Here is a 12171-nt window from a genome sequence, read left to right as displayed (position 1 = left end):
GGATCGCCGGCTCCACCATAGCCATGCGCGTACCTTGTCATCGAGTCGACGGCCTTGCGTCGCGTCGCGTTAGAGTGGACTTGTCGTATGGGCTGATAACTGGCAGGAGGGTGCCTGTCGGCTAGCCGGTCGCTCAGATCCGAAGGGATGATGGTCCAGTCGAGAGTCGGCCGAGCCGGCCGGAGCCGGCCCGCTGGAGCCGACACTTGAGGGTCGAGCCTGCCTCAATCTTTTTGGAAATGGGCATGAAGGAAGATAAGGCTACCCCACGGTTATCCCCGGATAGTCGTCCTCAAAGACGGAGAGTCCCACCGGCTCAGAGCGACGGGTCATGCCGGCTTGTCGCCGAGAGTCCTTGATGGTGGAGCCTGGGAGCTGGGTCCGTTTGCTGCGTGTCAGGCCCGGGGAGCCGGGCAGTCGATGTCGAATGCCACGCCGCGGCGCCTCGGGGCTGGGTAGTGGAGCCTTCATGAGTCGGGTGCCGGAGGGCCAGCCCAGCGAAGCCACACAGGTGATGGGACGGGGGCCAGAGGCCTAGGAGGACACCTGTCGGCCTCTCAAGAGCGCATGAATGCGCCTACGCAAAGTGGGGAGTGGAGATCATGCGCAACTGATATAGTCCCCCACTCATGCTGCGGGGGTTTAAATGAAGGGAAGGGTCGCGGAGCAGACGCCTTTCAAACCTCAGGCATGCCGCCCATTGTCGACGATGCCAACACCCCTACTGGGGAACCTCTTCCGTGCCAGCCGTGCCACCGTCGTACCCGAGTCCGACCCGAGCCAACCTATGGGTAGTAGGGGGGCATGGGATGTCAGTGACATCTGCGAGGACCACCTTGAGTACCTCCGACACCTCTGCTACCTACCACCACAATACGCCGCGGAGTCGCGGCTGCCTAGGGCTAAGAACATCCCAGCACCCAGGTCGGCAAAGTGGTTGTATTTTATGAACACTTCGTTGGAAGATTCGGGCAGCGGGCCAGCACGTTCTTTCGGCGGTTCCTCGCCAGGTTCGAGCTGCAGCCTCACCACCTCGGAGCCAGCTCCATCTCGCAGCTTTCTGCCTTACTCACACTACGCGAGGGGTATCTTTGTATCGAGCCACGGCTTGGCCTGTGGTGCCGCTTCTTCTGCCTCAAGAAGCAGACGGTGGAGGACAAGGCGAGAGGGATGAAGCAAATGACTGCCCGCGGGGCGGCCCTTGTATACAACCGGCTCGGAGCTGGCTTCCTCAAGCTGCTGCTTCACGAGTCGCTGAAGAACTGGCAGGCTCATTCTTCTACGTGAAGAACATGGATCAGGCACTAGATCTCATCAATCCGTCCCCTTCCTCAACCAGCCCCCGACTGCGCTGCTCCATTGGGGTGAGAATCTGCAGCAGGCCATCAAGGTGGTGAACTAGGCGGTCGACCTGCTCTGGGTGCTGACAGGCGTAGACGGCCTCAAGGCCTTCGGCCTCATCGCCACCATGATAGTACATCGGGTCCTACCGCCGCAGTGGCGCCCGCATCGCCTCTATAATCATGTGGGGTAGGCACTACCTATTCCGAATCTCCACGAAGGAGCTGAACCATGTCGCCATCATGCGGTAGGTTAACCTGATCACCACCACCCAGCTAGTGGAGGTGGGGTGGAACTTGGGCAAGGCCCCTTACCACTAGATGCATCCGCTACCCAAGGTACGCAACACATCGTCTTCTTTTATTATTTCTTTTCCTGTCGCCAGCTCCGAATGACCCTTGACCCGGACGGGCCATTGCTGTTTCCAGGGTTGTAGAACTACAACCAGACAACGGTCGACAAAGAGGACGCGAACACTGAGGAGCCGGTGGACCACGAGGATGTGGAGCCGGCGGGCAACGAGCCGGTGGATGAAGAGGTGGTGGGCAACATTCTGATGGACGAGGAGCTGGTGACCGTGTAGTCGGAGGGCTAGGAGGCCCCCAGTGGAGGATCGAGAGCCGGCGACCTGAAACTAGACGGCGAGTTCCCCTCTTCCAATCACTTGCAAGACTAGACACACGACGGTGACTCTGATGTCTGAGAAGTTCATGATGCAGTGTGGGCACAGGCCATGCAGAGGGATGACCTCGAGGCGAGGGGTCGACTCTGCAGATGGTCCCCGAGCCAGTGCCCGAGGGTTCGGTGGTGTCCGAGCACGCGCAAGGGAAACTTTTGGCCGCTCCTAGGCCAGCAACCAAGCGAGAGACCGGTACGCATCCCCACGGCGGCAACGGAGGAGGCCGGAAGAAAGCATGCATCACCTCCTCGGGATCGGTGCGAAGGCGCGCGATCCCTACGACCGTCAGGTAGGCCATCTCTTGTCGATCTTTTGGGTTCCGTTCTTGCTTTTCTATGCTTCTTTCTCACCCTGCCCCTTTTTTTGTGCAGGGCCCCATGTGCCCTAGGAGCGGAGGCTGAGGCGGGTATAAGTGGCACTAGCGATGCGCTCTGGGGAGGCACGATTGTCTTGGAGGAGCGGGAACATGCCGCCTGGCGGGAGGAGGAGACCGCCAAGCGACATGGTCGAAGGAGCAGCGCCACTAGTGGGAGAACGTGGCAAGGGAGTCCGAAGTCGCGGTGGGGGAATACCCCATCCATGTCTTTGTCACACGCGGGAGGGTGAGCTGAGACTGACGCCCATGCCACGACACAGAGGCACGCTCTGTCTGAGGACATGCCAGACATGGAGTCCCCCTTGAGGCATGAGGGTGACCGTGCGGAGGACCCCGATGCGAGGTAGGGTGACGATGAGGCTGAGAGGAGCGGAGTTGGAGGCAGCAGCGGCGCCTCGGACATTATAGTGCAGGAGCCGCCAGTGGTTCATGCAATCGGCTCCGTGCAGACGCTGCCGGGACCCAACGTCGGTGCATCGAGCAGTGTGCCGCCGTCCTGCACCGGGCCCCTTTTTGGGATGCTGGGGCTGCCGACTCACAGCGGAGCCGGAGCCGGCTTCTGGGCCTAGCTGCAGGAGTCGTGGGCGGTGGCGAGGGATGCCACTAGCAGGAGTGCCGTGAGCATGCACGCGGTCTAGTCCGAGTTCACCGACTGCGAAGCGCAGGTGAAGCTCGATGCGTAGAGGGTGTTGGGCAGGCGGACTCACCTGGACCAGTCCGTGGTGGTAAGTACCAACTCTTGTTTTTTTCTTTTTGATCTTCATGTTTCTTCGTTGCTTTTCAGCGGGGGCGTGCTAGTTTTTATTCTGGACCATTTTGGTGTTTTGAACTACAACCCTATTCTATTTTGCTCCAATCCCTTTGAAATTTTTACTGCTTGTAGTGGACCCTACCAAAGCCTTAAGTCCAAGAGATTGGAGCCATTGAGATATTTTTAACCCCTGTTTTAATGACCTAAAGATTCTTCGAGAAAAGTTTTTCCTTCAAAATTGTACTTGCCATTTTCTCTTTTTCTCAAACTAACCATGCCATCATGACCAACACCTAGAGAGACCCTCATCTGAAGTTTTTGGTCACTAACAAAATTCATTTGATGCCTAGAAAAGTTTTTGCTCAAAAATTGTACTAGCCATTTTCTCTTTTTCTCAAACTAACCTTGCCATCATGAACAACACCTAGAGAGACCGTGATCTGGAGTTTTTGGCCACTAACAAAATTCATTTGATGCCTTTAACATTCTCTCGAAGACATTAAGGGCATGGACAGAGTTGGCATGAGTTTTAGTTTGCACCAGGGATTTGTTCCAGTTACTAAACTAGCATGTCCCTCAGACCCCTCTTTCCCTCTAGCCTAGACCTGTTAAGTCTCACACGCACTGGACGCCTCTAGCATGCAGTGTCATTTTATCGAACACTTGTCGTGCGTGCCCAGAGCATGCCCGGAGCGTGTGTTTTGCACGTGCTGGTCAGAGCATCGACGCGCCCACCTGTGTGGCACCCCGATTCAACGAACTGGATTACCAGTGTTTCCAACCCAGAGATCATGTCTTCTGGAAACACTCAACAACTTGGCACAAAACTGAACTTATTTTATTGATAGCATAATGTTACAGGAGCATATCTTACAATGATGGCGAGCCCAAAGGCACCGTTGGTGCAGCACAATATCTACATTATTTCTGAGACATAGCGCGGCCTTGAAACTACTAAGTACTTCTACGGCGTAGCGGAACATAGCGGCAACTCCATACACAGGGATAGTGCTGTGGACACTTCCTAGTATGCATCATCTGGACCTCCATCCTCGGCTGCTCCTGCATCTGGCATGATACGCCAGGTGAGTACTTGGAATGTACTCGCAAGCTCATAATAACCAAGCAATGCAACAAACAATAGCATGGCACCAAATTACGAATAATACCACTTGGCTTTATAACATCCACTTACTCATGTCCGGGGTTGTCTCAAACCACCGAAATGCTTATCAAGCATCTCCACTCAACTTGAGAGTTCTTCCATCAATACTAACATTCTCACGGTTGAGCATCTACTGAGGTCTGGTCGGGCTATCCATTACCGTGGACACTGCTATTCGAATAGTTTTGACACTCTGCAGAGGTTGCACACTTTACCCACACTCTGGAGCACTAACCTCGTGATCCCATTCGGGTGTACCAGCATTCCTCCAACGCAATTTGCCTGATCCCTGACTCTCTCATCATATCCCCGACAACCACTCCCTTTCGGAGTCGTGCCCTGGACAGACGGCGTCACCCCTTCTTCTCCGGCGGGTGGAGGCTACGGTGGTCGTCGACGATGACGGTTCCGGCAGGGATTCAACTCACCGACAGCTCGAGGAGCACTAGAGGGACCCAAGGAACACACTGGTGGCCTTGGATTCGACTGGGGACGGGCGGAGGAGGCTGGCGACAGAGGGGATTTGGCGGCGGAGCTTGTCGTCAGAGCTGAGGGAGACAAGCTCCCGGCTCTTGCTGGGGGTCTGTAGGGCTAATCTAGAGGTGGATGAGAGGGGTGGGAGCTAGGAGGGGTTCGGGCAGTGCCTTAAATAGGCCAGCGACGAGCGCTACCGAGCTCTCCCGAAGCGGCGAGGCTCGGGCTTGCCACTGGAGCAAGGACAGTGAGGTGGCTATCGCGGCGCGATGGTGAGGTGATGGAGGAGGTTAGGGGAGCGACGGGACGGGTCCAAAGCCATTAATTGTGTGCAGACGACCATAGTGGCCGAAGCCCACTGTGTTGCCCATGGCGGAGCTTGGCCGGGAGCGACGACAGCCTTCCCCAGCGAACCAAAGGGTTCGGCAGGTTCCACGCGGCTACAAGGGACCTCGTCAGCACTTTGGACAAGGGGGGCAGCGATTGTCGGCTCGGCTGTCACTGGAGCTGCGCACAACGCGCTCTGTGGCATGCCAGCACCGTGGTCACCACGGTTGTGGCCACCCTGATGCCACGCAAGCCTTGAAACCTTGTCTATTGCGTCTACCAGCCTTCCATCAGTCACCATCCACTGCTTGCTTGAGCATACAAGCTCTGTTGCGACTAGGAGCAACATCACCAGGTTCTACGAGCAGACTTTGGGTTGATCTAGAGCTCAACGGGGTTGGGATAATAGCAAGATAGGATGTCTAGGAGAATCAGCATAGAAAAGACTCTAAACTGGCAAAATTTGGCAAGGTTTGAAGATCAAATGAATATAGTTCCTTTGTAAGCCACCTTTCTGGTCCAAAACACAAATGAGCTCCTAGCACTCAATTGCAAGCTTTGCTACCAGTGTCTTTTGGTGGGAAAGTGTCATTTGGTAGTGCACACATGCCCAAAAATTTGTAGCTCTATTGTGCACTCCTAGCTAGCACTTCTTTCACAAAGGTCTTGTTTTAGCAGAAACTTATCACAGTGTTTTTGCTCAAAATTTGTATTGGACTATGGGATGTTTTTACATATTGGAACCATATATGATCCCTAGTAACTACATGAATTAATTGGGAATTTTTCAAAAGAGGAATCATGGGGTTGCTTCACAAAGGGATAATTCTGGTCAAAAAAGAAATAATTATGCTGGCCATAATTATCCATTGGACAAAGAAACATTTTTGAATATTTTGAAATCATATGACATTGAGAAGATGTTGCAAAAGTTTTGGGTCTTAAAGCTCATCCAAGCTATAGGTTGCTTCTCAACCCATAGTGGTGGCATAATTCCCAAAATAGAAAAAGAGAATTATTTGATGAAATAAAGTATTGCAAATAAATCTCAGAAAGGTTTTAGTAAGAAGCAAATGGTTTTGGGTTGTTTGAGACAAGAAATTAGAAGTTTTCACAACCCCACTTGCTTTGAGAATTTGAAAATCCACCAAATTGCAAGTGATCTTCAAAATATTTTGAAAAGAGAAGGTTTGAAAAATCAGGGTGTTACAAACCTACCCCCCTTAGGATGAATCTCGTCCTCGAGATTCGGTTGCTCAGGGAACAAGTATGGATATGCGGATCTCAAGAAATCTTCTCTCTCCCATGTAGCTTGTTCCTCAGTATGGTGTTCCCACAATACCTTATAAAACTTAAGCACCTTACTCCTGGTAGTTCTTTCCATCTCATCCAATATTCTGACTGGTTTCTCCTCATAAGTCAGATCCTTAGCCAATTCTAGCTCACTCATATATGTCTGCTTAATTGGAGGAGCAATACACTTTCTTAGCTGTGAGATATGAAAGACATCGTGCACATCTGACAATTCGGGTGGTAGTTCTAACTGATAGGCTACTCTGCCTCTTCTTATAATAACTGGAAAGGGACCGATATATCTCGGTGCGAGCTTTCCCCGTGTGCGAAACCTTCTCACTCCTTTCATGGGGGTTATTCGGAGATATGCATATTCTCCTTGTTCAAAGGTCACTTCTCGGTGCTTTGGATCATTGTAGCTTTTCTGGCGGGACTTTGCTGCTTGAGGGCGTTCGTGAATATCCTTGACTTGTTTCTCGGCCTCCAGCATCAAGTCGGTTCCAAATATGCGACCGTCTCCTGTTTGTGACCAATTCAACGGGGTTCGGCACTTTGTGCCATACAATGCTTCAAAGGGTGACATCTTCAGGCTTGTCTGATAGCTGTTGTTGTAGGAAAATTCTGCATAGGGTAGGCTGTCTTCCCATTTGGGCCCATGGGTGAGGGCACATGACCGAAGCATGTCCTCTTGTATTTGATTCACTCTTTCTATTTGTCCATCCTTCTGAGGGTGGTATGCGGTACTGTTCTTCAGCATGGTGCCCAAGGTCTGGTGAAGTCATAGCCAGAATGCCGAGGTGAAGAGAGAGCCTCTATCTGATGTGATTGACTTGGGTACCCCATGCAGGCTTACTATCCGGGACATGTATAATTGTGCCAGTTGATTGGCGTTGAAAGTAGTCTTTACCGGAATAAAGTGAGCTACTTTCGTGAGCATATCCACAATGACCCAGACAGCATCATTGCCTCTTATAGACTTGGGTAGTCCGACAATGAAGTCCATGCATATGTTGTCCCACTTCCATTGGGGAACTGGTAAAGGCTGTAATAATCCCGCGGGCTTTTGGTGTTCCGCCTTGACCTTGTTGCATATATCACAACAGGCGACATAATATGCTATATCCTTTCGCATCCCTGACCACCAAAATGTCTTCCTCAGATCATGGTACATCTTCATACCTCCTGGATGAATGGAATATGCGGAATCATGTGCTTCCCTGAGTATTTGCTATCTCAGGCTGTTTTCGTCGGGGACGCATATCCGTTTTTCGAGCCATAGTATGCCCTGGTCATCTACTCGAAAGGATTCGTCCTTCCCCTTTGGCAGTGACCCTTTGATCCTCTTGATTCCTTCGTCTGATTCTTGAGCTTTCTTGATTTCGTCTATCAGGGTGGGGGTAATTTCTAGGGTTTCTGGGGTAATTGGACCGCATAATATCATGTTGAGACTAATGAACTCTTCTTGCAGTCTTGGATGCATACTTTCCAGTAATGCATTCACCGTGATTGGCTTTCGACTAAGAGCGTGTGCAACCACATTGGTTTTCCCCGGATGATAGTTGATTCCAAGGTCATAGTCCTTGACTAGTTCAAGCCATCGTCCTTTCCTGAGATCCAGATCGGGCTGGATGAAGATATACTTAAGACTTTTGTGGTCCGTATATATCTCACACCGTTGTCCAATGAGGTAATGCCTCCAAATATTCAAGGCATGAACGACGGTTGCTAGCTCCAAGTCATGAGTGGGGTAGTTCTCTTCATGCGGTCGTAACTGTTGGGATGCGTATGCTACAACCTTCCCTTCTTGCATCAGCACACAACCAATTCCTCGTCGGGAAGCATCACAATAAATGTCAAAACTCTTGTGAATGTCCGGGAGGATTAAAACAGGTGCGATCGTTAGTCTTGTTTTTAATTCCAGGAAACTGCTTTCGCATGCTGTCGTCCATACGTATCTCTGGTTTTTCTTGAGAAACTCCGTCAATGGTTTGGCTATCTTGGAAAAGCCTTCAATGAATCGTCGGTAGTAGCCTGCCAATCCCAGGAAGCTACAAACTTCCGTCACTCAGACTGATGTTTTCAATTCAGAACTGATGTTACCTTACTGGGGTCGATAGCCACACCTTGTTCTGACAGGATGTGTCCCAAAAATCCCACTTCCTTCAGCCAGAACTCGCATTTACTGAACTTAGCATACAATTGATGGGATCTCAGTCTTTCCAAGACAGCACAGAGGTGACGCTTGTGATCCTCTTCGTCTTTAGAATATATCAGTATGTCATCAATGAACACTACCACAAATTTGTCTAGAAAATCCATGAAGACCTTGTTCATCATGCTCATGAAATAGGATGGAGCATTTGTCAGACCAAATGACATGACCATGAACTCATACAGGACATATCGGGTAGTGAACGCTGTCTTGGGTAAATCTTCCTTTCTGATTTTAAGCTGATGATACCCAGTCCTGAGGTCAATCTTGGAGAACACTCGTGCTCCACTCAACTGGCCGAATAGGTCATTGATGCATGGTAGTGGGTACTTTTTTAATAGTGACCTCATTTAGCTGACGATAATCTATGCACATTCGTAAACTTCCATCCTTCTTTTTGACGAACAGTACTAGTGATCCCCATGGTGAGATACTTGGGCGAATGTATCCCTTTTGCAGTAATTCGTCCAACTGTTTCTTTAGCTCTGCCAATTCTGGTCCTGGCATACGATAGTATTTCTTGTAAATTAGGGCGGTACCGGGAACTAATTGGATTGCGAACTCCAACTCTCGGTTCGGTGGCATTCTGTCACACCCTGTTTTTGCTATCACTTGTCTGTATTGTAAAATTCTGAGCTTCTTAAAACTTTTTCGAAACTAATGATGTGAGTGCCATGATTGACATTCTATGCTTGTATGCTTGATCATGAGTGGATTTAAAACCCTAAATTCCTTGGTATTATACTGATTTCAAAAACCTTTGCTTATTGCTAACCTAAGTCATACCACCTTGAGTTGCACTACATGCCCTTGATAGCAAGCAGTGCTTCTACCCATATTTGGTAATCTGATTTTTACCAATATTTATATTTCAAAACCACAAAAATAATTATTTTTGTGATTATTTTCCTAATTAAATAACCTATCCATTTATAAGGTCAGAATTGGTATTCCAACATGGAAAAATACTTTTCTGCCTTGGAAAAATCTCATTAAATTTAGAGATGATCAGAAGGACATATAGTTTCAATACATAGGATTTTAAACCCCATTTTATATTGTATTTATTGTTTAAAACTATAAAAGCTATTTCTTGTCTGTTTTGGCATTTTGAAATATTTCCAAACGAAATATTCCCAATAAATTCCTAGAAAATTCCAGTGGTGTCCTTAAGCCTTGTTTGGTGTCCACATAAAGTTTCACCTTGATCAAAGGTGGATAAGGACCCCAAATAACCCAAAAACCCTGTCTGTCCATAATGAAATTAGAGAAACTCTACATAGCAAAGTTTGCCCAATGATGCTAAAACTTTGCAGGAGTTCCTAATACCTCAAATGAGGGCTCTATACCAAAAATAGGATTTGTGGGACTTAGTTTGACCACACTCCCTTTGGACATAACAGATCTGGTCATATTGGAGTGATTTCAAGTTTACAAAGCTAATCTTGTCCTTTGGAGCTTAAATTTGGTGGAACTCCATGGTTTACCACCAAAACCAAACATGTTAAGTCTCAGCACCTGTAGTGGGGTGCAACCCCCTGTACCCACTGTCGAACACCTTTTGACAGATAGGAAAAAGCCACCTTAGCCATAGCTAAACCAAACTCATTTGCTTAAAACTCTTAGATTAAGTAGCCAGCACCTGTATCTAACCCCAGTCAACTGGCCCCTCACTAGTTCAAAGGGGAATGGCCAAAAACCGCAATTTAGACCTTAGTTCATGACTGACAGCACCAGTATTTCTTGCCTCCTTTGACCAGCCAAAGCTCCCACTAAAACCAAACGGCTAGCCACACCCCCAGCAAGTGCCGGGACATGCTAGAGACGTCCAAAGTGCCTTAGAGCGCACCAGCATGCCGTGGCATGCCAAAACTATGCTCTGGGCATGCTACAGGGAGTCACCGAGGTGGGGGCGATGCCCTCGGCCAGTTTCAGCCTCCCCTGAGATGTCCAACCTCTTCCCCGACAACCCCTCTGCGTCAGGCAAGCCTCAGGGCCCCTCCTCTCTCGCGCTAGAGCTCGCTCGACGCGTGCCCGCGCGCTCCAGAACCGGCCAAGCTTGCGCGGCCACGAATGCTCGCCTTCTCTCTCCCTCTCTCTGCTGCAGATGGTTCGGGCGGTCTAATACCACATCCTCAGACCGTGGTTTCAACGCCGACCTCTCTCTGCACCCCCATGCACGCCACGGTGAGTCATCGGCGCTCGCGAATCTGCTCACCGTCGCGGGCCTATAAATAGCCCTCCCCCTCGCTCGAGCACCCCTCAGATAGCTTCGCCACATCCACCAGCACCTCCCTAGCCACCCGAGCAAACCAGCAGAGCCCCGGTGCTCGAGATCGACCGACGCTCCTTCGCCTCGGAGCTCCGGTCGATCTTTAGCTACACGACGGATCCTACGCCCCTCAACCCACCATATTGACCCCTTGATCCGAGGAAGCTTTCCCCTAACTCGCCCGAGCTTTTCCGTGTATCTATCCTCTCCCTCGACCACCTCCCGAAACTCCTCCGCCACGGCCTCCTCGTCGCTGGTGAACCCCTGCCTCCCGTCGTTGTTTCGACCACCAGCAGATAGGCGACGGTCATGTGGACCCATTCCCGTGTTGAATGGAGCTTGAGCGCGTCGGCAACCTCGTCAGCGTCCTCCTCCTCCTCTTTGGCTGGAGGTAGGAGACGACCCCGACAAGTGTGCCTCACCTATCGGTGGCCCAGCATCCACCCCCGCGCTGGCCTCGGCCACTGACCGCAGGGCCCCGCGCTTCAGGTTCAAACCTGACGGCACGCGCGCCTAGGTAGGCCGTCAGCTGGCCATGGGCCAGCCCAGCTCTTGGCCGAACCAGGCCAGGAGCTGGTCTGTTTTCTTTTCATTTTTAAAACCTGGATTTCTAAGATTTTTATAAAAACATTTAACCAGCGTAAAAATATAATTCTTCCAGTGTTATTTTTCTAAAAATGTGAACTATTTAATGATATGCTTCGATGAATTTTTCCAACAACTATTATTTTTTATAATATTAAAAAGGGCTAAAATGGAATAGTTTTGCTTCTGCTTAGTTGTTTTCAAAAATATTTATTCAAAGAAAACTAAGATAAATATTTTTAATATGATATCTTAGATTTATCAGTAATAGGGAACATTTTTAAAATGACTTTGTGGACTGTTTCTGTGTGAGCTATTTCTTATTTATTGTTTTATCGACGATAGAAAATCCGTGTGACGAGGGAATCAGAGCGGAAGACCTCGAAGACCATGGATACTTAGCTGACCAAGGCAAGCACTTCTTTGACCATGCCTGAGCATATGTTACTTTGCATGTTAAAATAGACAGTATTCCCGTTGCACAAGATCATAAGTGTTGGTAATCATTCGATATGATTTTTACCGAAGGCTCGCCCGGAGCACATGCATTGAGCGTGGCTCTACCCCTTAGGGTCATGATAACACCATGTTGACAAGTAATGATAGAACTAGTATTATTCATGAGCATGTTGATGTCATAAAGCAAGAGTTTATGAAAACCCCGTCGGGTGCCACTAATGCCCGAGGGTGATGAAG

The 12171-nt window shown here is 49.7% G+C and overlaps 1 long non-coding RNA gene across 1 annotated transcript; it reads left to right on the top strand.

The window, feature by feature from the left end:
• Positions 1-700: 700 nt before the first annotated feature.
• On the top strand, positions 701-11860 carry LOC123403793. Its single transcript, XR_006611558.1, has 4 exons — positions 701-1679; positions 1770-2309; positions 2392-3121; positions 11821-11860. It is a non-coding gene; the product is annotated as an uncharacterized LOC123403793 (long non-coding RNA).
• The last annotated feature ends 311 nt before the right edge of the window (positions 11861-12171 follow it).

This window comes from Hordeum vulgare, chromosome 6H (genome assembly GCF_904849725.1).
Source record: "Hordeum vulgare subsp. vulgare chromosome 6H, MorexV3_pseudomolecules_assembly, whole genome shotgun sequence".
Classification (NCBI taxonomy): Eukaryota; Viridiplantae; Streptophyta; class Magnoliopsida; order Poales; family Poaceae; genus Hordeum; species Hordeum vulgare.
Note: the sequence above shows the minus strand (reverse complement) of the source record. Positions and strands in the feature narration are given on the sequence as shown.